Source organism: Triturus cristatus, chromosome 2_1, assembly GCF_964204655.1.
Source record: "Triturus cristatus chromosome 2_1, aTriCri1.1, whole genome shotgun sequence".
Taxonomy (NCBI): domain Eukaryota; kingdom Metazoa; phylum Chordata; class Amphibia; order Caudata; family Salamandridae; genus Triturus; species Triturus cristatus.
Genome location: NC_140581.1, coordinates 1121547075 through 1121573977, shown reverse-complemented (window position 1 = coordinate 1121573977; position 26903 = coordinate 1121547075). Strand labels below are relative to the sequence as shown.

At 39.0% G+C, this 26903-nt stretch overlaps 1 long non-coding RNA gene across 2 annotated transcripts in view; it reads left to right on the top strand.

The window, feature by feature from the left end:
• The window catches only part of LOC146866450 (uncharacterized), a 184552-nt gene extending 158161 nt beyond the window's left edge, over positions 1 to 26391 (top strand). Inside the window, exons 3-4 of one of the 2 annotated variants that reach the window (XR_014971455.1) lie at positions 24207 to 24347; positions 25697 to 26391. This is a non-coding gene — a long non-coding RNA (uncharacterized LOC146866450). Of the gene's footprint in view, positions 1 to 24206; positions 24348 to 24446; positions 24680 to 25696 lie in introns of those variants that run through there. The other variant, XR_014971449.1, reaches the window with a different exon arrangement.
• The last annotated feature ends 512 nt before the right edge of the window (positions 26392 to 26903 follow it).

The window sequence follows — 26903 nt, the reverse complement described above, 5'->3', positions numbered from 1 at the left end:
TCAGAAATATCAAGCATGAGTTGGGCAATTCATTAAGGCAATATCGGTTTCATTTCCAGGTGTGTTTCGTTGCAGTGACTCCAACCATTATTACACTTTAAATAAACTGTATAATGTCCACTTGTGGTAGTACTTCCAGCATGGAAAACAATAACAACTGTTGCAAAAGTTCTTCCAGAAATAGATACTTGACTAGCAACAGAATTTTTAATTTTGGTTTCCACTTTTCTTCCATTTGGTCTACAGCTTTGTACCATTATAATCAAATATTTTCCATATCTTTGTAGGCATAATGTAGATAACATTGTTGATTTACAACGAGAACAGATCATCTTGTGATCTGCTTCTTTTAGTAATTTGGAAAATCGGACAGATTTGCAGTCAGGTTTTGTCAAATATAGAAATCGTTCTCTGTCAACTATAGTGCTTGAAGTTAACGAACACTATAAAACATTTATGTTCCCATTTGTAACCTTCATCTTCTAGTACTTCAAGCATAACTACCAAAAATGATTGTGCATCTTGTTGTATATTAGCACTGAACGTTAAAGATCCAGTACATGTATCCACCAGTTGGCGAATACCAGAAGCAGAATGGATCTTACTTCTATCAGTTCTCAATTCTTGAAATAAAGTATAAAGTGCCGAACATAGTCTTTTTTCCTGACTTTCCATAATTTCACCATAAACATCTTCAAGATAAAGTATAACGTTTAGAATAACATTACCATAGTAGTTGACACCAGAAGCATTTTCTAATTGGAATCCGACAACATCATCACTTGTTTGAATTTTCTGCTTCTTTACATCTTTTCTTTTCTCTTGATTTTGCTTCTGCTTTCCAACCATAGTTGATTCTTCACCATGTTTGCGTTTTGAACACACAACACTTTTCTCATAAATAGGATATTCACCTAAACTTGGAGCATAAAGCCTTCTCAAACGATTATATTCTCTTACACAATTAACATCAGCACTAACCTTGTTCTCATCAAAATCAATTAAATACAAACCAGACAATGTTCTAACTTGAGATATTGCAACATATACCATTCCCTCTTTAAACACAGTTCTTCCTACATTTATCAAAGCATTATCTACACTTAAACCTTTAGATTTATAAATAGTTATTGCATATGCTAAACAGAAGGGAAACTGTTTTCTACGAACATACAAGTCTTTTACAAGCAAAAAACGTACAGCACAACGCGCACTCTGTTTTACCTCTGTAATCTGATCAAATTAACTTTCAAGAATTCAATTCCATTTCTATTTTATTTCACAAAATCAACAACTTTCCCCAATGCTCCATTCACTAAACCTTCTTCTATATTCAGATTACGCCTCAAAATTACCCGACAGTTTAAACATACATCTAAATTGTTTTCTAAGCCAGCAGTTTTTGATACAGACTTTTCCAAACAATCCAATTTAGTCTGTAGTTTTTCTGAAAGAAGAATTGTTATTCCTTGATGCTCGATTTTATCAATAGCTTCAATGTGAACTATTTCTTCATTTTTCAGTTTCATAAGCTCTACATTAAATGTATAACACTCTTCCACTGTAGGCATTAAGCAAACTATAGACTTTCTTTCTTTCATTTTCTTGTACATTACTTCTGCTGGTGTGTTTTCATTTGTAAACACGTTCTTTAGTAGACGACTTTGAAAAGCTTCTTTACCATGTTTGCTTAGAACACCAATTCTTACATGTTTTACAATATTTCCATAATCTTCATCTCTTGCTTGTCGCATATTCTGAGTGAGTTCTTTATATTCAAAATGTAACCACAGATTCCCATTTCCAATACTTCCCAGAGATTTCTTTGTGTCTTCATGTAGATGAGTTTTAAACACTGGTTCTCCTTTTACAGGTGTTAGTTGTAGCAGATCTCCAAATAAAATTAAATGTTTTCCTCCAAAGAGAACATCATATTCTGTTTTTAATACCTGTTGCAATCTTAAGTGCACAAAAGCAAGCATTAAGTTTGAGACCATGCTCTCCTCATCAATAATTAATAGTTTCATTTTCTTCAGCACTCTTGACACTTCATGAGAAGCTTCTCCAGACAACTTCTGATATTGTAATTTACTATCATGCTCAACTGGTAACATCAGCAATCTATACAAAGTAACCCCTTTAACATTGCGTGCAGCTAATCCAGTTGGAGCTGTTACCACAGAACATTAATGTGAACCAGTAGTTTTATTAAGATAACTGGTCAAAACTTTAATTCAAAAACTTTTACCTGTCCCAGCTTGACCACTGATGTACATCAGAAGAGGTTTCAAAAATGAACACACACATTCTTTTTTTCATGCAACAAACCATGTTCTATCTGTTCTCTCACTTGTACATATATTTCTTTCTGTTCAACATTTAGTTGTTCTCCTACCTTTTCCAATGTAATATTCTCCTTGTGTGCTTGTTGCATTGCAATTTCAACTTCATGCATAGCAATCACTGCTTCATTTCCCAGTATTGGTTGTCCAAGAGGATCTTGACTACATTGACCACTACTTTGACTATCTTGAGAACTTTCATTAGCTATTTCAGCTGTAATAGTCTTTTCCTGTTCAACTTCATCATTCAACATTTTTAAATATGTAGGGAAAATTGTACATGCAATGCTATCTTTACATGCATTAAAAGAATCTTCATAGCAGTCAAAGTCTCCAAGTAATTCACTTTCGCTACGCCATGGTTTAAAGAGTTGGATAAGCGCTAAATAGTAAAATTCTCGCTTATATGGTGTTTCACAACTGAGTTTCTTGTGGTTTATAAGATTACCCTTTACATGTTTTACTAAACAACCATGACATCCAATTACTGCATATTTTCCTTCTTTTAAATTATGTTTAACATTTCTTTTGAAGCTGTAATGTTGACGTACTTCATACAGACATAGCTGTTCCAGATGTCGACTCCTTTTCGGTTAGTATGTCTCCAACATATTAGTTTTAAGAATGTCTGTACTGTCTGGTTCATTTGCTGCTAAGTATTCAGTTTCTTCTAATGATTTCAACACTCTATTCTGTGAGCAGGCAAGACCTAAATTTACCCAAATGATTCCTCGAGACTTTGAATATAAACTTGAAGAGCACAAGCGGTCTGAACATTCATAGGATCCAATTTCTCGGTGGGAAAGCATTTTCAAAGTAAAGCTGTACAATTTTTTGCTAACGCTTTTCTCTTGGGCAATTTCTTCAGACATTTGTTTCAACTCTTTTTTTTCTGATTTTGTTATATATACGATGTAACATAACGGGCAACAGCAATTGAGTTATCTGCAACATACTGGATGTCCATGTTCACATTCCACATTTTAAAATGACTGGATTGTAGTAATTGATATACTTTGACACTTCTGTTCTTTTTAAGTTGTAGGTATTCTTTGGAGATTTCCGAGTTATTGTGTGCCTTACAGAAGAAAAAAAAGAATTTACTCTTCCTTTACAAATGACTGGACGAGGAAAACCAAACCGACATTTGGTGTAAAATTTTCCTTTAGACTTGTATTTTCTTCTGCAGTACTTTCCACAACGGTGACTTTGGAAACGTAAAACTTGCTGTCTCAAGCTTCTATCTCCTTCTTCTCTCGGAATCTCACATGTCACATACTGTTCGATGAAAGACAATACTGTTTCATCAGAATCAGTTCCAAATTTAGGTGCATCCTTGACCTATAGTAACATATGTATATGAGGTGCACCTCTTGCTTGGTACTCCTTTCTCCAAAAGAAATTGGTAACTTCTCCAAGAGTTGGATTCTATTTATTGCAGATAAAAGACATCATAGCTTGAAATCTATGATTAAAATATCTGCACACATTTACAGGATCCAATGAACACAGTTCACCAGGTGTCTTTATTTCAACATTGTTAATATTGGAATTCACTTCTCTTAGAAACTCAAGCAAATCTTCCCATGCATACTCTGCACAGCTAAGTGTGACAAACCATGTTGGTGTACCTAAGTTCCGTAACATACACTTGAGTTCTCCATGACGACGATACCAATACTCATTTGTTCCACATTGACATGCCATCAAATTGATTAACTGTGCTTCTAAATTTTCATCTGTTTTTTCAACTTTCTTCACAAATTCTTTTGCAGAAAGAAGTGATTGATGAACTCCAGTTTTAAGTATGTGGTTCACTGCATATGACAGAGAAGATAAATCACTTTCAAACAAAAGGTGAAATATGTATGGAATGCACTGTCAAAATCTAGGATCTTCAGAATATAATCGTGTTGACCGATATTCTGAAGCTGGAATACGTACAGGTCGGTCATCATATCATCCACCTTCTCCAGTAGGAAACAGCTGTGGAAAACAACGAGCTTCCAAGCTCTTCACCCATACCCTCATTGGAGTTCCCTGTGCTTTTTTCATTTGAAATAACGCAATGCTGCTTCCTATTACTTCTTTTGAATGCAAAGGACACATTGTGTAATGTTCATAAATCTCTTCAGTCTTTGACTTGTCCACTTTCTCTATTTGACCACTTAAAATGTCACATTCATCTTCTAAACTTATTACCTGTTCATCCACATTTACAGTTTTGCAATAAATATTGTTCTCTATAAGATATAAGGTAGCCTTTTCAACTTTATTAACATCCACAAATTCTTGCCATATTTTCCGACTCTTTGTTGGTACACCATTTACTAGAATGATTACTGCCTCATTTTCCTCTTTCTCTCCAGCAATAGTTTCAATATTTTTCGTAAAAACCAAAGGTAAGTACACCACTCTTCCTTTCAGCCCTCTTTGCAAGTCCGTTGGTGGCAGTTTACCTGTTTTAGGCTCCATCCGAATTATAGTTTGAAAAGGATGAACAGATTGAATTAGAACCGACTCATATGTATTCAATTCTGCCAGTTCCTCCGGAATAGCTACTAATTCTAAGTTATTATGTACTTCTCTAGCAGGCATTTTGTTCTCTTCTAATTTGTTGTAACAATATTTACATATGCGTTGATCACTACCTAACTCAAATCGACATTCCACCAACAAGTAAGTTGCAAATTCTTCCCACTTACTATTGTTCTCCTTTTCACTTTTCAAATACAAATCAACATTCCTAGTTTGACTTTTATAATGAGTACGTCGACAACAAACACAAACATAGTTTGGTATTTCAGAGCACACTACATTAAACCTTCCAATTTCTTCTTCAAACTGATCAGTGCTAATCACTTTCCCATCTCCTTCAACATCTGTAATTGTCAAACTTTCACTTTCTATTGACTGCTCTTCTGAACCAAAATATCGCATTTCAATATCAGCACACTTTTTTTGAACATCTAATAATGAACCATATAAAAGAGCTGCATTCAGTTCATTTAAACATAATGCAGGACTTTTTACATAGTACAGTTTCCTTACAAACGTCCGCATTTCTGAATGGTGTACTGCTAACATCCTCAAGTGATAAAAAAACTTTTACATACTTTTCTTGAAAGACAAGCCAGAGAATGCCCATGTTTCTCAGTATATTTTCTTACATTACATGGATCTAGTTCTTGCAACAACTTAATCTTCTGTTTAATACTTTTCTGTGTATATTCTTGTAGCAAATTTCGCATTATATCAATAGATTTCTGTCGAATACTACAAATACTGCTACAACCCCACTTATACACAGGAGCTTGTGTACATTTCCCTTGCACTTCTTCAACTATTAACTCTTCTGCACTTTTACCAACCAATCTCTCTTTTGGAAGGGGACAACCATCCTGAACTTCGTAGCAACGACCTCTAGTATCAACTGCAAATGGTAAACTATTTTCCTGGAAGTAACTTTCCTCATTAAAAAAAGGCTCACTACTAGAAGTATGTTTCCAATGTCCACTAAAGATTTTGCAAAAGTTGGTTCTGTTCACAAGTCTTTTTCTTCTACTTTTCTCTTTCAACACTTTGATTACTTTATCTAATACTTTGATTTCTTCAAAATCACAATGAACAACTTCTGTTTTAAAGTAAAAGCAGTATCTACTATACTTTCGATAGGCTGCTTCTGTTTGAATTGCAGCACTTTCTTTTTATATTTGCAGCACGTTCTCATTAAATTCTGAATCACTCTTGTTCGAAAAAGGTTCTGACGAATTTCTTGAAATTGTTTTTGTCTCCGGGTAACAGATACTGTTTCTTTATCATGTTTTCTTTTCCTTGTATTTGAAATTGAAGTCTCCTTCTCCTTACTTGAAAAATTATTCTTTTTCCTTTGTGTGATGTTATTTTCATTAAATGTTTGTAATATTTTTTTCAGAAATTGTCTAGTGTTTTTACCAGAAGAAACTGTTTGTGTAGGGCTCTCATTTTTTTGTAATTGAAAATCTTTTCTTTTCTGCAAATATAAATGCTTCTTTTCTTGTCTTTTTTTCTCAGTTCTTCTAGGCATTTTCAAATTTTTATCCAAACAAAATAATTTTCTGAAAAAAAATAGATTCAATTATTTTTTACATCAGTTCAATATATTACAATAATAACATACAATTACATAAATTCTACTGACGGATTCCAGAGGCATTGCTGCAACATGATGGAGCACGGCAGGGGAGCAGTAGGATGACGGGTAGTGCCATAGAACATACAGCAAGTATTTATTTAATTATTTACATACACCTTTACAATTTACATGTAACTGCACTACCTCGTACTTTTCACCTCTCCACCGCACCCCACCACCCCACACACTCCCTCTGCAACCCACCGCAGGCAACTTTATAGGTAATATTTTTTAAAATTGCAATCTATATACTTAGGATGATAATATCAACCAAACGGCACACAGAAAAATTACCATTATTAGCCTAACAATTTTATCTACAACTTCGCAAACATAACACTGCACCCAAAGCTTTAATTGGAGGGGAGGGAGTCTGAGCACAGGCAGTTTATTTTTGGGGGCCTCGAAACGGATCTCTATGGGGCTCTATTTCCGGGCCTCGCAAAGGTAGTCTGTTGTTTTTTTAATTTTATTGGACTGTAGTGAGACAGTGAGACCATGCACATTGCTCACTACTAAAAAGTGGAGCCATCATGCCAGGTGAGTCGCGTTGTAGGAGAAAAGAAATCCTTTAAAGAGAGCCATTTTCTCTCACGATTTCCCTTCTCTTTTTGCAGCACAGGAGCAACATCATCGTGGCATGATTAGCAGAGAGACCACCAGGCACACAACGCCCATTGCCCCAGACTCCCTGAGACAACTTCCCAATAGCACACACAGAGCCGCACCCAAGTACTTCACAGGTCTTCAAAAGACCATTTGCTTGTAAATGATGCTCTGTTTTTTTCCACCCCTTTTTAGTGCCCCTACATCCCCACTCTGCCTATTGCTGAAAGAACTAGCCTCCCCCGAAATTTTGCTCTGGTTGCGACTTTGGAGACGACCACACGCAGCCAACTCCAACATAACCCTGCTCTCACCTTTCACAAGGTGATGTTGTAGTGTTATGAAAACATACACTTTGCCTGGCTCACTTAGGGGCATATTATCAAGAACGGCGTTAAAATTATCACTGCTTTAGCGGCAGGAAACTGCCGCTAAAGCGGTGATAATGAGCTTGATAATATGCCCTTGTGAATTCCCATAGAAGCCCAGCTTCACAGCTGTAATAATTTTAACGCCGTTCTTGATAACATGCCCTGTTATCTTTCTAAATTAACGTCTTACACTGAAAAGCTGCTTTACATTTCTTTCCCTACATCAACCTTTGTTTAAAACACCCCCAGAGAAGGGTGGTGAACTCTGGTCCACAAAGAGCAACTCAAAGCTTTCTTGTTCTTTATCAGAAACTTCATCTACCTCTCAATGATTATCGCCAGCCTTTTCGGCCCCTTAAGAGGCTGGGTGGATGAGTATAATACGCAGTATTTTGGTTCCGCGGTGGAGACTGCACGAAAATTAGGACGGATAGTTGAATAAAGGGTGTCTGGATGGATGGCCAGATGGATTAATGGATAGCTAGATGGATGGATGGAAGGATATATGGATGAATGGAAGCATAAATGGATGCATGGACCAGTACTTAGGATACATGATAGATGCATAGGATTGATTCTGGGACAGATGTATGTATGAATATATGGGTGTATAACTGGATAGATGGCACAGAGCTTACCATAGGCGAGTGGACTGATAGATACTTAGAATAACTGCAGGGACATATGTATGTATGTATATGTATGTAGGTAGGAATGTCTGAATGAATTGAAAGATGGTTGGATGGCGCTGTGCTTAGGATGAATGGATGCAGGGCTTTAAGTGGTCCGGCTCTGAGCACCGGCAGTTATTTTCAGAAAAACTCGAAACTGGTATCTATCGGGCTCTATTTTCGGCCCTCGCAAAGGTAGTCAAGTTTTCGGGTTTTTTTTATTGGACTGCAGTCATAGCATGCACATCGATGTGCGCATGCTCATTTTGCTCACTACTGAGAAGTGGAGACATCATGCTACGTGAGCCACGTTGTAGGACAAAGGGCAATCCTTTAAAGAGCGTGTTTCCCGAACGTAGGATAATTCAAGGGGATTTTCTCAAGCACACAATGCTAGTTATCTTCATGTAGACCATGCCCCTACTTGGATAGCACACACCCCTTTCACAGGTTTGCCCCACCCCTTTTAGAGCACCCCCAGTTTTTTTCCCACTTAAAGCCCTCACTGCACCATAGTAACAAATATATGGTCCAAGCTTCCATTCAAATGTACAATGGCACCAAGTTTCATAATTTACCATCAACGCTGGCAGCCTTCTACCACAGTGCAAGAGTGTCTATCAGCACGAAGATTTGTTATCCACAGAAATGTTGTGTGATTTGCGTAGCTATCTGCTGGAACACTCATCACCAAAAGGTATTAAAACATGCCAATTTGTGAGAAAAACGTATACCATACCATAAACCGCTTCATAAATGGGCCCAGTGCCACTACACCACCCTCATCCCCATTCTTGCATAACCTTACGAAATCAAAGAAAGAACCCAGCAATCCTGGTAGAGCCACTATAGCAATACAGGGACTTAATTTGAACAAGTCTCTGCTGGAATGCCCAGCAACAAAAGGTATTAAAACATGCAAATTTCCGGATAAAACATATACCATGCCATTAGGTGCTTTATAAATTGACCCAGTGGCACTACATCACCTTTACTAGCTACACATATGCACGTTACAAATGTCCGTGTTATAATCAGCAACATACCCACCTCTCCCACCCCTAACCCTTCCCTTGCTTAACCTTACGAAATCAAAACAACAAGCCCCAGCACTCCCGTTAGCACCACTATAGCCATACATAGCCTTAATTTCAACAGGTGTCTGCCAGAACGCTCATCAGCAAAAGGTATTGAAACCTGCATAAACATACACCATACCATAAGGCGGTTTATGAATAGTCCCAGTACCACTACACCACCTCCACACCCGCCCTTGCTTAACTTTACGGTCCCAGTGGTACTACATCACCTTTAGTAGCAAGACATCTGCACGTTACTAAAGTCTGTGTTTTAATCACCAACATACCCACCTCCCCCACCCCCACCCCGCCATTGCTTAACCGTACGAAATCAAAGAGAAACCGCCACCACTCCTAGTAGCGCCACCATACCCATACTCTGGCTTAATTTTTAAAGGTCTCTTCCGTAATGCTTATCATCCAAAAGTATTCAAACATGCAAATTGGCGGGTAAAACATAAACCATCCCATAGCACGGATTGTAAATGGGCCCAGTGGCACTACACCACCTTTACTAGCTATACATCTGTATGTTAATAAAGTCGTTTAAACACTCTGTAGAGTGTTTAGCAGAGGATGGGGAGAGTAAACAAAGTTGTATTTCCCAAACTTTTGACATACCATCCCTTTACTGTATGTATATTAAGGACATTAAATTGAATGAAAAAATTGACGAGTGTCTCGAAAGAGATAGTGAAACTGAGCACTGGTAAAACCCCGGACCACTTAAATACCTACGTATATTCAGCACAGGAACACAGCCTGACAATTACTATCACTTGTAATGACATGTACTTTACTAATGTCAAGAAAGTCATACATAAAATATACCGAACATTTTCATTTCTTTTTTATCTCTCACACATTTATAAAACATCTCTTCTAAAGAAATACTCCCCAACCACTTCTATTTCATAAGAACAGACAATAATTAATATGTTTACTACCATATATTTTAGTATATCTACCTTTTTATTATTCACTAGTCACAAACTACTAAAACTAATAACTATACCCAAATGCAAACCAGAAACCATGTTCATATTATATCTCAACCTATATTCAAATGATTCAAACTCTGCGTACATATAAAAGGAACGTATCACTTTTACTATCTCCATCTCCTCTCCATGTAATCTCCAAACACTGTAGATGGCCTCACAGTACAACAACCTACCTATACTTATATTCAAATCTACCTCTCACTGTCGAAAATGAGACCACAACCTGTCCACATAACATTTCTGGGTTTGGTTTTATCGCTTTTACCTTAATAACACATACATCTCCTACCCCCACCCCATTCCCCACTACTTCCACAAAAAGTATAATTTGCAAACTTGGGACATTTTGTTTATCTCGCCTGAATACATTAACAAACCCAAATTAACGCTGTACCTCATTTTCAAAACCATACAGTCCTTTAAAGATGACAAACTACATTTCTTCTTTGGGAAAAATTCCTAAACATATATAAAGTACTTATATAACAACAGGTCAAACTTTATGCATATTTTATAACCAATATGAAACACCACACTTTACTAACAGTATATTATTTTGAAATAAAAAATACTTTCCATCTTAAAAATATCACCTCAAATACTTAATCACTACTACAGAACACATAACACACCTTGTTCATTTCTACCTCACCTTTGTAGTTGGTATGCAGATTTCAAATGTCACACATGCATGCAATTCTTTCTTTCTCACACAGTACATGTAATGCACCGCTTTCATTAAGAATGAAACCAGTAATGGCACAATTTCTCTGTCGCTCCACATTTAAATACATGTAAACAACAAATCAGAATACTTAATTCCTTCATCGGCATTCCAAAACTTATCTCCATTGGTTATTTTTGAATTTTGCATCTGAAAAGCTACTTAATATTCCGCGCCACACACAGGTCAGAAGTTCAACCTGTTTTATCACCACACTTTCTGGAACATTCTACGACACCTGCAGGTTAAAAGTTCATGATTTTTTTAAACGTAACCTTTTCTTTTTCAGCATATTCTCGAACATTTAACACCACCTGCGGGTTAAAAGTTCACCATTGTTTTAAGTTACAAATGTACCTTCCAAATGTAAGTAGCACGTCTTGTTTAGCTTTGCACATTTCATCCTATCGTATGTACTCCACGTTTAGACTGCTCTTTATTAACCAATGACAAATATGCTTTTTTACGCAACTAATATGCACCCTAGTTTTTAGTACCCAATGCTTCTTATCTTCCAATCAATTATCGTTTTCTGTGTAGTTTGCACTTTACAAATACCGTTTTGATTTATCTTCGCACTCCCTGTATAACACTACCTAAGCACCATATACAAATTACCGTGTTTCAAACAAAACTTCCTCCTGCTACGTATAAAATATTACCGACACTACTTAGACAGGTGTGGCACAGCGGCCAGGGCACATGACTTCACACCATAAGACACACAGTTTAGGCTCACGCTTTCATCCCCGACTTCCGCACAAGCTCACCTTAGCAGCATCAGACTTTACGCATTACCTCACTTAATTTCCGTACCCAGCACTTTCAGACCGGTAGCTATGAGTAGTTCGCTTCGCACACCCTCTATAGCACACCCTAAACACCCCCACAAAGGTTACAGTGCTCTTACCATCCTCTTTACTACTTTTTTGCCCTTTGTTCCCCTTACTCGCTTCAACGGAGTCACAAAATGGCAGCCAACACTTCCTAGTTGCAACCGCTCGCAGCGCTCCCAACCAATAAGCAGCAAGCTCGTGCTCGTAACGCCTCAGCCAATCAGATGGCAACATTTCCAAATATCAATATCTGTAAATTTCGATAATTCTCAAAAACTACTGAATGGATTTACACCAAATAAACAAAAGCGTGCTTTCTAGACCAAGACCCATCTCCCTGCCAAATTTGGGGTAATTCCGTTCACTCGTTCGACCTGTAGCCTTGTCTAAAGTCTCCTATGGAAATTAACATGGAGAAAACATGTTTTGGGACCCCCTTTTTTTCTCGGCCCCCCTTGACGAATCACCCCCAAACTTCCCACATAAGGGCTGATATGAGCAAAGAATTAATTTGGAAAATTTCATGAAGATTCATCAAACGACATCAAAGTTATAAGCAAAAAATGCTCTTCCAGTAGGTAATAATAGATATATATATATATATATCTCCAAGCACTTCACTATTTTCTCAGAGAAAGAACGAACGTAGACCTCTTTAGTGCTTGGTGAGTAATTTATTCGTCCTCGCCTTCCATTACGCGTTTCAGCCGTCCAAGCGGCCTTGATCACATGACAATGCTCAGATTCTTTCACAATTATTTAAAGTGCCAGTGCATGAAAAAAACAATTGATGTGTTCATGGACATAGAAAACAGATTCATCTTTACATTGAATATAGACAAAAATGCTTATTTGTTTTGAAACATTTGTTGAAGCGTAAAATTAATAACGGTAAAGTACCTGACTTCTAATGTTACTGTGGCATCTTTAATTTTAAGATATCACCACAAAGAGTTCAAAACAAAAAAATATATACAAGCGTAATGCTTGAGTGATTGAGCAACTGCCTAATATCTAGCCCATGAGAACATCGATAAATATATAAATCAGTGCTTTAACATAAATAATGCCCCCTACCTTAAAAGAAATATAATAAATACAAAAATGTATATTGTTGCATCCTAATATTAATGTGCAATGCGTCACTGGGATGGGGATGAATTTAGATTGCCCTTTATATCTAATTTGGTGTTTTTTATCCTTATATTACACCCTCCACCCTCCTTATACTTTTGTTTATTCTCTAATATCAGGAGGGTTGCATAACACACGGATTATAAATAATCCTAATCTTGTACTGGTATACTGCCTAAAGTGCATGGGTGAGATAATCCCATTTTCCCTGCGTAAAATAATCAGCTCTTCTCTCTTGATACTATTAGCCTATAGTGACCATATGCTACAATGTATGCTGTTAACATGCTTGAATGCATAAAAGTGCAAATGTGCCTAAAGGTCAATTGGGGACCATTATAGTGCAAACAATTAAAGGGCCTGTGAAAAATTGCTGACAAATACTAGGAGAGCTGATGCTAAAAGAAGAATCTAAGACACAAGAAGAGAGTATATAATTCATTGAGTTGACAATATAAATACAAAAACTGTTTGTACAGCCGCTATATATAAATATCCTAAAACTCCATTCCATCAGAACATGGTAAAGACACCCAATTAAGAAACCGTATGTCTAAAGTCAGTCCTTAAAAACAGAGCAAGAATACGTATTTATAAGATCAATGAAGATTCTGAAAGGCAGCTAGCTGTTTAAAAAGGCATAGTGAGTCCTGATGTTAAAGTTCATTAATCAACAGAGTATTAAAAGTGACTAATGGTAATAAGGTCCTGGAGGAGACAGTATACTCATAGTTATAAAAATGTATGAAGATCTTCAGTTGTGTTAAGACCGCCAGGGTATTTGGAGTCAAACTCCAATATATAGTTAGTTTCAAGACATCTTAACTTTGCTTCCCTGTCTTCTCCTCTTTTTGTAACCGGGATCGCCTCAATTACATAATATTTAAGGTGCCTGGGATTGCTGTCATGGGTTGCTTGAAAATGTCTAGCAACTGGGTAATTTTGATTATTAGTGGTTATAGCCCATATGTGTTGTAATATTCTCTTATGGGCAGCCAATTTGGTACTCCCAATATACTTTAGATGACAGCTGCATTCTAAAACATACACTGAAAACTCTGTTTTACATGTAAGATGTTGTTGAATTTCTCTAACCTTGGTCGAGAAAGCTGATGTGTATGTTTTGACATTGATGCCGAATTGGCAGGCCTTGCAAGTAGAGCATTTGAAAAAACCTTTTCTTGCTGTAAGCCTCATATCTTTATGACATTCCTCTAGTCTATTATTGACTAGCTTGTTTCCCATCCTCCTAGTTTTTCTGAACGTAATGGAGGGATTGGTAAGCATCTGATTCCCCATTACTGGGTCATCCTGAATGAAATGCCAGTTTCGTCTTACTATACTCATTTGCTTTTCATGCCTAGAATACGATAAAATAAGTCTCACAGGTTGTGCAGTTTCAGTTGCATCTCGTTGTAAAGTATTAGCCTTGTATGTTAAAAGATCTTCTCTTGCCTTGGTACGTGATCTTCTAATGGCCGCATCTACAATCTCTGTTTTGTACCCTCTAGCTAAAAACCTAGCACGGCTTTCTGCCTGTTTTTCTTCTGCATCATCATTATTGCTACAAATTCTTCGGATGCGGAGCATCTCCCCATATGGTATGCTTTTAATTAAATGGGGAGGATGGGCGCTTGATGCATGTAAAACAGTATTTCCAGCAGTAGACTTTCTAAACAGAGTTGTAGTTAAAATGTCATTGTCTACTGAAACCTGCACATCAAGAAAAGTCACTGTGTGTTTACTGATGGTGGAGGTGAACTTTAAATTGATATCATTCTGATTGATCTCTTCAATGAATTTAATGGCACTATCTTCACTTCCTTTCCACACAATGAACAGATCATCAATAAAACGTAACCAACAGATCACATTGCTGTTATAAGATTCTTCATATATATATTCTAACACCTCCTCTTCACATTCAATATTCAATATAAAACGTCCCTGTAACCTTTGATTTTTTCAGTGAATGTATATATATATATATATATATATATATATGTATATGTGTGTGTGTGTATAGATATATATATATACATATAGATATATTACCTACTGGCGGTCGCCAGTAGGTAGTTATAGTTAGGACCCCTTTTCCATAGGAAATCCGCAACATTTTATTTTGAATAACTTTGGCGCCGGTCGATGAATCCTCGCGAATTTCTCAAAATAGGTGGGGCGCTACGCTCCGCTCCTACCCTGAAAGTCTCGGGGGGATTCGTCAAGCGGGGGCTGAGATAAAAGGGGGGTCCCAAAACGCGTTTTTCCCATGCATTTTTCCATAGGACCTTTAGACAGAGCTACAGCCCGAACGGCTGAACAGAATTACTAGAAATTTGGCAGAGAGGTAGTCCCTATGTCAAGGAAGTGCCTTTTGTAGGTTTGGTGTAAATCTGTTCAGTAGATTCTGAGAAAATAGCCTTTAAATCAATATATATATCTGAGTCCGCTTACGGTACGCTTACCGTACGCTTACCGTACGCGTACGGTGGCGTGCGCGAGCGCGATTCTGATTGGATCTTAGATCTTAGTAAACATTCGAATCGGCCGAAACCAGGAAGCGGCGTCCGCCATTTTGTCTCTCGCACTGAGTGTTATTTATCAAACATGATGCCCAAAAACATTTTACGGGGCTGTTTTGACAACTCCCTCCCACATAGTCATGTTGAGGGAGTCCCCAAACATCCCCCAAGAGCAAAAACGGTTTTACTTTTTTTTCTGCAATTTCGCCGAGTACGCTTACCGTACGCTTACCGTAAGCTTACGGTAAAAAATAGAAATAAAAAAAACACTATCCACACTTACCGCACCCCATGTGCTTTAGGTGGCCGTAGGCCACCAAATGTACAGGGCTTATTACATCAGTAAAAAAACTATATTTTGGCAACATGAAATTATAAAATCGAAATAAAAAAAACACTATCCACATTGACCCCACCCCCTGTGCTTTTGGTGGCCGAAGGCCACCAAATGTACAGGGCTTATTAAAGTTGATAAAAACCGTGCACGGAACGCACTGCGTTAAGTGGGCGCGCACGCCTCGAATGGCGTAAAGTAACTTAGCATTTAAAAAACCGTACAAATTCACTGAAAAAACCATAGGTTTCACACACGTTATAGTTAGGAATTAGCATTTAAAAAACCTTGCAAATTCACTGAAAAAACCATAGGTTTCACACATGTTATAGTTAGCGGAAATTTTACTGATAAAAAACCAATGAAATTGCCCCGTTATAGTTAGTGCTGGCAACTATAACTCACGAGACCGCAATCTTCTGCTGATGACATATGTGTCTTTATAAAAAAAAATATTTGTAATATATGTATAGCTAAAAATGTATGGAAGAAGACATGGGCAAATAAGTGTCTAAATACAGTATTAGCATCAGCAGAGGATTGCGGTCGCGTGAGTTATAGTTGCCAGCACTAACTATAACGGGGCAATTTCATTGGTTTTTTATCAGTAAAATTTCCGCTAACTATAACATGTGTGAAACCTATGGTTTTTTCAGTGAATATATATATATATTATCTACTGGCGGTCGCCAGTAGATAGTTATAGTTAGGACCGTGTTCCATAGGAAATCTCAAAATTCTATTTTGAATAACTTTGGGGCCGGTTGACAAATCCTCGCGAAATTTTCAAAACTAATGGGGCGCTCCGTTCAGCTTCTACCCTGAAAGTCTCGGGGTGATTCGTCAAGCGGGGGCCGAGAAAAAAAGGGGGTCCCAAAACGCGTTTTCCCCATGCATTTTTCCATAGGACCTTTAGTCGCAGCTACAGCCCGAACGGCTGAACAGAATTACTTGAAATTTGGCAGAGAGGTAGCCATAAGGTCAAGGAAGTGCCTTTTGCAGGTCTGGTGTAAATCTGTTCAGTATTTCCGGAGAAAATAGCATTTAAAAGCATATATATCTATACGCACGCAGGGTGCGCGCACCGTGCGAGCACCGTGCGAGCACCCTAACGTGCGCGAGCGTAATTCTGATTGGTGGTTACATGTTAGTCAACGTTCGAATCGGTCGAAATCAGGAAGTGTCGGCCGCCATTTTGTTTGTTTTCAGTGCGAGAGTGAAAAAGGAAGGTGGCGAACGTGAAAAGGGGGCAGGGTAGAGAGTTCCTGACCCCCTAGCCTTTGTCAGGGGGTCCCTGAAGGACACCGAAGGCAAAAAAAAAAAAATTTTTTAAATCGCGGGGGTGCGCGCACAGTGCGCGCACCCTGAAACCCCCCCCAATTTTTTTTATTTATTTATTTTTTTTAAAATTCGCAGGGTGAAAACCAAAAAAAAAAAATTCTAATTTTTAATACGTAGTTTATTGTAAAATAAATATATACAAAAAATAATAATACATAAATAAATTAGCATTTAAAAAACCGTACAAATTCACTGAAAAAACCATAGGTTTCGCACACGTTATAGTTAGGAATTAGCATTTAAAAAACCTTGCAAATTCACTTAAAAAACCATAGGTTTCACACATGTTATAGTTAGGTGGATATTTCACTCGTAAAAAACCAATGAAATTCCCCCGTTATAGTTAGTTCAGATAACTATAACTCGCGCGACCTCCACTCTATCACAAGGATGATGTCATCAGTGATGTCATGAGTGATGCCACTGACCATGTCATGAGTGATGTAATATGTGACGTCATGTGCAGTGGATTGCGGGCGCGCGAGTTATAGTTATCTGAACTAACTATAACGGGGGAATTTCATTGGTTTTATACGAGTGAAATATCCACCTAACTATAACATGTGTGAAACCACAGTACCACCACTCTTTCAGTTGTTACAGCGCTTTTATTTAGAAACTGGCAACAGAATTCCCCCTACGTGTTTCGGAGTTACAGCACTCCTTGGTCACGGGTTAGGTTCAAAGCTTTGTTTCCGCTCCATTTAAAGGAAAACGGTCATGCGTTTCACAGTGATAAACATAAACAAGATACTTCATTTTGTCGAGTTCATTATTTGTCTAGCTATAATTATACAGAATGCCTTATTGATTTGTTTAATTTTATTAGAAAATTGAAAGTTAGAAAATGGTATGCCATAAAAGATGTTCACAAACCCATAACGAACCAGGCTCAGATCAGCACTTTGAATGTAAATGACATCAACATCTTACACACAATGCATGAACTGGAAGGTGAAATTGAATACCAGGAGGTCTTAATGCCACAGAGGATCTTTATACCTGCATTTAAGCCGCTCATACTCCTTCATGTTGCAGACACATAAGAACGTTTTGTGTATAAATTTTCTATGTTCCCGTTTATAAGCACTTTATGGATTTGACTACATTTCAGTTGCCTGTAGTCATAATAGTATATTATTTCTATTAGAGATACAAATAGTTGGTTTATCTTAACTTCTGAAAAATCATTCTCCGGATAGATTCATTCACCAAGCTTAGATTGAGAATTGAATGTTGCAGCTCGAGGCTGCCGCCTGATCTGATATCTTAACAATCCCGATTTTTTAACTTATGTTCTGTAACAAGAAAAATAAAGTTAAAAAATCTTTTATATATGTACAACAAATTTCCTTTTCGAAGGTAAACTTTATTAGTCACTTGTTTCACATCTTTTAGATCACTAAATAGGTCCACATCTCAATTCTGAGTCTATCTATACAGCACTTTTTTACACCACACAATATGGAACTGTACAAAAGGAAAGTTGAGCAACATTTCCGGTTAACGCTTGTAAAAATTCACAAGCTACTTGAGCCAGGATAAATATGCATTTACGCAATTACGGATAACTATTATGTTATAAAGATTGAAACGTTAGCACTTTATTAGTATATTTATACAATATTTTATCAGGTTTTATCAGCAAACTGAACATATTTAAATTTTATGTAGAGGAGGAGCCAAGATGGCGACCGGAGCAGACGCTTGAGCGCCCGGCTCCGTCGGCCTTTGGCCTCGGACTATCATCCTGCTTCCTATCCTCGCCGATTTTCGAGGTGCAACGTGTGTGACGACGCGCTGACCGCGCTGCCGCTTTCCCGGAGTCGTAGCCCGCCCGGACGCCGGAGTTCTTGGTGCTTTTGTTCTCCGCACTGGACCCCTGCTCTATTGTGGCCTTGGCCGGCCCCCTGGAAGCTCCGCAGTTACCGGATCCGCTAGCGTAAACCTGAGCCCCACGGTCCCGGTCCCACCTCACACCACGGACTGTCGCCAGATGAGCCGGGGGAGGGACGCCCAGACACCTCCCGCGCCCCGCAACTGATGGGCTGGAGCTACAGGGTAAGCCCCGGTGCGGAGGGTCTCCTGCCCCGTTCCGTGGGCCGCGCTGTGGAAGGCTGCAGACCCCCTTCTTCTATTGCCTAGTCGGCTGCAGAGAGAACCCGAGGGAAGGGCAGCGATTGTTGGCTTTTCCCTGTTGCGGCGCAGACCTGAGGGGAATTGCCTCCTTGCTACGACCTCCCCCCCTGGCCACCGTACCGTGCTGCGGTAAAACATGGCGATGATTGCCTGCTCGCGGCTGGGGGATGCTACTCCGGTCTCGCCCGCTGCCCGCTTCACCCTCCCTCTACCAGACAACAGCTCCACAGTGCCGTCCCGGATTGCTACCGATGGGGGGGAGCAGCCTCCGCTGACATGCGGCTCCGTTCTGGCTGCCCTGCGGGACTTGCGTCTACAAATGTGTCTTGGCTTGCAAGCGCTGAGTGAGCGGTTTGATTCCATACTGTCGGCTGCAGGTCGTGAGCGCCCCGTTTGCCATCAACAAGGCGTGGGTCTGCCAGTGCTTTTATTTATTTATTTATTTATTTTTGCGATTTTTAAAGCGCTACAATTACCCGTGGGTGTCTCGGCGCTGGGAGCTATAAATGTTACCAATGTGAGAGTTTGGGCAGTTTTAGAATGGTTTAGGAACAGTCTTTACTTTGGGAAAACAGCCATGTTTTTATCTGCTTTCTAAAGGTAATCAACGTAGGACTGGATTTTATGTTAAGAGGAAGGGAGTTCCACAGTCTTGCAGCTGCAACAGTAAAGCATCTGTCTCCCCAGTTGACTTTCCTTGTTCTGGGTATATGGAGCAGATGAGCAGTGTTGGAGCGAAGCGTTCTGGAGGTTGATAAAGGCTTGAGTGACGTCCTAAGAAATTTAGGTCCCGTGTTGTTTACTGCCTTGTAGACGATACAAAGGGCCTTAAATTTCGTCCGACTCCTGACCGGAAGCCAATGCAACTCGTCCAAGTATCTAGAGACAGAACTAAATTTTGGAATGCCTAGTAGAACTCTGGCTGAGGCGTTTTGTATTGTTTGTAATTTGGAAATGATTTTTTTATTTGCATTGAGGAAGAGGGCGTTGCAATAGTCGATGCGTGAGAATACCAGTGTGGAGATTAATGTTTTTCCTGTGGATGTGGGAAGATATGGGAGAAGTTTCTTTATTTTCCTTAGTATGTTAAATGATGATGAGGCTATGGTGTTCACATGGTGATGAAAAGAAAGTTTGTCATCAAATGTTACTCCCAAGTTTCTTACTTTACTGACTGGTTGGGGTGGGGTCCCCAGTTCTTCCGGCCACCATAAAGGAGACCACAGAGGCTCAATCTTACCGAAAAGCATGACCTCCGTCTTAGATGAATTAAGTTTTAAACAGTTGGAGGCCATCCAACTGCTGATAGCCCGCATGCCATCCTTGAAGTTTGCTGCTATCTGAGAACCGTTTTTGTGTATGGATAGTACCAGCTGGGTGTCGTCGGCATAAGTTGTTAAGTTGATGTTGTAGGCTTTTATTACCCTCGCTAAGTCCGAAACATAGATGTTGAAAAGAGTCGGACTTAGCGAGGAACCCTGCGGAACTCCACAAGGGTGGCTAAAAGAGGGGGAGGTAAAAGTGCCTAACTTAACTGCCTGCTTGCGGTCCGCCAGGAATGAAGTGATGAGATCTCTGGCTTTGTGTTTAATACCGATGGCCTCGACACGGCCGATCAAAGTAGAGTGATCGACCGTGTCGAAGGCCGCCGATAGATCTAGCAAAATCAAGACAGCCTGTCCTCCACTATCCATAGCGGTTCTTATTTCATCTGCAGCCTTAATCAAGGCAGTTTCTGTTCCATGTCCTTGTCGGAATCCAAACTGAGTATCATCCAATAAGTTGTTATTTTGGATGTAGTCAGACAGTTGTTTGTTCATGACTGATTCAATGATTTTGGCTGGAAACGGCAGAGATGCGGGGACGCAATGGCTGTTTATGATCGGGCTACACTGGTGCATGCCTCTGGCTTTACCGGCACCCAGGATCAATCGCTCTTCAGCTCAATTGCGGATACTTTGTCGCCCCGTTTATTGCTGCCTGCTTCGTTGTTGCATGCCTCATCGTGCCCGCAAGGGTATCCAGCGGAGCGACACCTGACGCCCTCGAGGAACTGTTCACGGCGGCCTACTGCTTCTTTTCTGTGGAACTCCTGTGCTTTACATGCTAGGTTTGGACTTTATGTGGTGTACAAGGGGACCTCAATAGATGGTCGGCGGCCATTTTGTGACTCTACTTCACCATCTTCTCCCAAGCGGCCATATTGTCTTTGTCTGCACGGGGGGCGGGGCCTTCATGTAGGGGCTGGTGTAATCTTAAGCCCGCGATCGGGCCAGGGCTAAACTGATTTATATCGCCATGGTTTCACGGATGGACTGGACTGGGACTGGAACTGTTTGCATATGTTGTGAGCACTCGTCGCGGTTTGTCCGCCTTCACTTCAATTGTTGTGACACGTCATCTAGTGGGTTCTCAGTGTGTGGAGGCCACAGCTGGCCGATGGTTTCGGGCGCTCTGGGGTAACGTAGGCTCCTCCCCACTTACCTCTCTGTTCTCTTATTTTTCTTCACTCTATTCCTACTTTCTCTCTTGTCTATATTTCGGGTTCATTGGGCGACAGGCACTATGCTGGGGGGGGGGCAGGCCGTAGCCTCCGCATTGGTGTAGGGTGGGGGGGTAATTCATTGTTTCTACTTAGTTCTATGGGCCTTTTTCCTTTCTGTTTCTGCGCTATACTTGTTTCGATTCGGGGTCCGGGTGTGGGGTGGATTGAGTGGGGGCGGCGCTGGAGGGGTGCATATTTACTCATGTGACTATCCTGTTATATAACTGCATCGCCTCACTGCCTGAGGTTTTCCTTCTATGACCGTTTTAATGATGCTGCTGCTCTCCCGTGTGGTGAAGCTATCTTGCGGACTCGAATCTCCTTGGTTCTCATTCTTTACTGATTTTTCCCTGATAAAATTATATTGAAAAACCTTAAAAATTAACCTTCATTTCTCCTTCCCCTGGTGTCAAGGATCTCTCCAGTGTATACCTCACGACTCGTTGCTAACCTTGACCGCTGATGCACAGGGGATGTAATGTTTGTACCAGTGCTTAAATGTACCGTGGCCGGCCTGACGGTTGTAGGCCCGTATTTGTTCCTTTAATATGCACAAATAAAGGTTTTTAAAAAAAAAAAAAAAAAAAAAAAAATTTTATGTATAAACTTTTTATCAATGTACAATTATTTATTAATGTGTTATAAGTGCTTTCAAACAGATTCTATTTGTGCATTAATGCTTTATACACATTTATAGATGGTACTAGATTACCTGTACAAAACGAGTGAAAGAAAAAGAATGTATATCAGGCTGCACGCTAAGTATTTCTTCACTATTTATGATGAGGAGGATTTTGTTGCTATCCATTCCGTTTTGCACTAAGCACTAGCACTTTAAGAACTATAAAATGGTGGCTGAAGCCAAGAAGCGTTGTCATGTGATCAAGGTCCAGGAAGGACCGAAACGCGTCATGGCCGACTAGCAAAATAAACAGTATTGCACAGAAACGTGGTCCGTGCCTGCTTTACGTCTCGGAGATTGGGGATTGGAAAAAAGCAGCTAAACAGGATACATATATATATATATATATATATATATATATATATATATATATATATATATATATATATATATATATATATATTCCATCCAATATCTGTAATCTCGGCGCAGTACTATTCCACCGGCCAAAGACACCACAGTACCACCACTCTTTCAGTTGTTACAGCGCTTTTATTTAGACACTGGCAACAGAATTCCCCCTACGCGTTTCGGAGTTACAGCACTCCTTGGTCACGGGTTAGGTTCAAAGCTTTGTTTCCGCTCCATTTAAAGGAAAACGTCATGCGTTTCACAGTGATAAACATAAACAAGATACTTCATTTTGTCGAGTTCATTATTTGTATAGCTATAATTATACAGAATGCCGTATTGATTTGTTTCATTTTATTAGAATATTGAAAGTTAGAAAATGGTATGCCATAAAAGATGTTCACAAACCCATAACGAACCAGGCTCAGATCAGCACTTTGAATGTAAATGACATCAACATCTTACACACAATGCATGAACTGGAAGGTGAAATTGATTTTATTGATAATCCTTTCCTAAATTTAATCAATGATGATATTGACATTGGTGTGAGCGTATCGAGTAGTTTTAAACTCAAATCTATTTTTATTGCACAAATATCAAATGAAACAATTGACATCTTTTAAAAATGCATGATTCAGTAACTAAAACCAATTAGCTACAAGAAACCTAAAAGTGTCAAAAACTTTTAAAAAGTGCACATAGATGCAATTAAGGAATGAGAGAGCAACAGAAGTATTGTCATAAAAAATCGACAAGGGGGGAAACATAGTGGTATGGCCCTAGAGATGAATCTCCAAGAAGGGATGAAACAACTTAATGAAGTTGACAGATATGAAACCTCATCTAGAATAAGTTATGAGGAAGCAAACAGAATGTATGCTGATAAACCTACTGATTGGAGAGACCAGGGAATCCTAGAGTGGGATGAATATCAATTTTTATGGTGCAAATTCCCAAAAGTACCAGTATTGTACTTATTGCCCAAATTGCATAAAGACGCCAATTATCCACCTGATAGACCAATTGTCTCTTCAAGGGGGAGCATGTTGGAAAAGACATACAAATATGTGGATTATTTTCTGCTATCATATGTACAAGCTCTCCCCTGGTATGTAAGAGACACTGGTGGTTTCCTGAGGTTGATCAATAATGTGAGGTGGCAAGATGACTATTTGCTAGTAAGTCTGGACTTAAATAATTGGTACACGTGCATTCCCCACATTTTAGGGATTGACGTGTGCAGACATTTTTTGAAAAGCAGATCATTGTCTTATCTTCTGCACACTGAAATGATGATTGAAATGATTTATATTTGTTTAACAAATAATGTCTTCTTGTTTAACAGACAAATTTATAGACAGACCCAGGGAACGGCGATGGGCACCTGCTTTGCCCCCAGCTTTGCAGGGTTTTACCGCGGTTGGTGGGAGGAGCAGGTGGTCAATAACATCAGACACTTTCAGGACCACATCGTCGTTTGGGCCAGGTACATACATCACATCTTCTGTATTTGGAAAGGCACACGAGAGGAGGCCAATGATTTTATACTTATACTGAATGATAATTCCTTATACCTGTCTTTCAGCAGTCACATTGATAGTGCTACAATTGAGTTTCTGGATGTCAAAGTAACAGAAAACAAATTGGTGAGTTGTTTAGGAAGACTACTGTGGGAAACAGTTTATTAAGAGCAGACAGTTGCCATCCAACCTCATTGATCCAAAGCATACCATTTGGCAAAGTAATTAGAGCCAAAAGAAACTGTAGCACTGAAGAGGGATTCATAAGTGAGATCACAGTCATGACACAAAGATTTAAAGAAAGAGGGTATAGCAACAAGATCATTCAAAGGGCAATAGACAGAGCTACTGTATTAAACAGAAATTATTTGCTCTCCCCCAAACAGAAAGAAACAGAGGATTCTAAAATTAGTTTCATTACGAGATTTCATAATCAAACATGGAAATTGAAAAAGAGTCTTGGCAAACATTGTGATGTTCTTAAAACATATCCTGACCTGAGTGCTTATGTTGGCCCTTATCCCACAATAACATACAAAAAAGCAAGATCTTTCCAAGATACGCTTAGTACATGCTTGGTGAATCCTGAAAAAAGCAGTAATGAAACTAAAGGCTTTTTCACATGCAATCAATGCAAAGCATGCAAGCACAGCAAAAGCTGCAGAACGGTTAAATTGTCTGAGGGTCAGAAACCATATATGCTCACCAAATTATTGAACTGCAATACAGAATATGTAGTTTATGCCCTATTATGTCCTTGTAAGCTAACATATATAGGGAGTACTATCCATAAAGTAAAAAAGCGCATTTTGGAACATATGCGCGCCATTCGCAATGACGATAAACAGTATCCAATTACACGTCATTTTAAAACATATCACAATTTAAACTGTAATTTATTTAATTTGTAGCATTGGACAAAATCCCAAATCGTGAGAGGGGTGGTGATCGAATGTTGGAGCTAAGGAGATTAGAATCGAAAATAATTATCAAGTTTAATACTCATCATCCTAATGGATTAAACATGAATGCAGAATTAGCTGTACACTTAGGCTAAGGTGTTTGAGTGGAAATTGTACATCAGCTGCTGATTCCTTCTGTATTTTTTAGGTTTTTTGCCTTTTTAACGTATGTGTGTATTAATTGTCTTGTGGTGTTTTTCAGAATGAAGAATGTAGAAATGCAGTAGAGCAGAAATATCTTGTGCGTTACCAGGCCAATTGGCTGTCTTCACTGTACGAGTTCCTGAAAAAATTGTTTTTGAGAAAAATTATCTTAAAGAAAGCATCTTAATTCTGCTGTTTTTTTTTTATAGGATGGGTATCTGCCCACTGGGGCTGTATTGGTTATGTACCGCGATTTGCTTTCCTTACATTTTTATCAACTATGAACTAAGTTGAAAGACATCACCATCTGCTGTGAAGAAGTGTAAAAATACTGATAGAAGCCATAGGCATCAGTTTTTTCAAAACGTTGAGTAAGCCGACTGGGGCGAAAATGTATGATATTTGTTTCTAGGCCATTTGGTCTTTCCGCTGAATGAACTTGGGAAGGAATTCTCTGTAAACACCTAGGATTGGCCCACTTGGGCAGTACCAATCATGTATTGCGACTAGCAGGCTTAATTTTGTTATTGATTATAAATGACTTTAATGAGATGCTTTTATGCAGAAAACAGGCGATTCACAAATATAATGATCGTGATGAAATATTATGATTTAAATTTGCAGCTCTTGAAAGGCATTTTTTTCTTTATTGACAAATAATGAACTCGACAAAATGAAGTATCTTGTTTATGTCTATCACCGTGAAACGCATGACCCGTTTCCTTTAAATGGAACAGAAACAAAGCTTTGAACCTAACCCGTGACCAAGGAGTGCTGTAACTCCGAAACGGGTTGGGGGAATTCTGTTGCCAGTGTCTAAATAAATGCACTGTAACAACTGAAAGAGAGGCGGTACTGTGGTGTCTTTGGCCGGTGAAATAGAACAGCACCGAAATTACAGATATTGGATGGAAAATGTAGAGGCTCGCTACCTCGCCGCCAGCTCATCGTGTAAGCTGGCTAGGGCATAAGCGATTTCGATTGGATGTATGTGTGTGTGTATGTATATATATATATATATATATATATATATATATATATATATATATATATATATATATTGGTTCCAGTTTTCAAAGTAAAGCGCGCTCTCAGTTTAGGGTAAATCAACGATCTTTATTCCGACGTTACGCGTTTCGAGAGTAAACTCTCTTGATCACACGTCGTTCGCCTGTAACCCAGTGCATTACATACAGATTTTCAACTCAACATAGAAAACGGACTCACAATAGGATAGTGCCTCTGTGTGCGTATAGCCGCCATATTGGAACATGTCATATTCATTGCATACAACTGTTCTATGCCCTAAATACCAACCACTATCTGAAATACAGTTTTAAATCAATTTGTGCATACAAGAATAATGCCAAGTGGCCTGTCAGGTCTGTTGATTCTGTACCTGTTCCCAGTATTGCC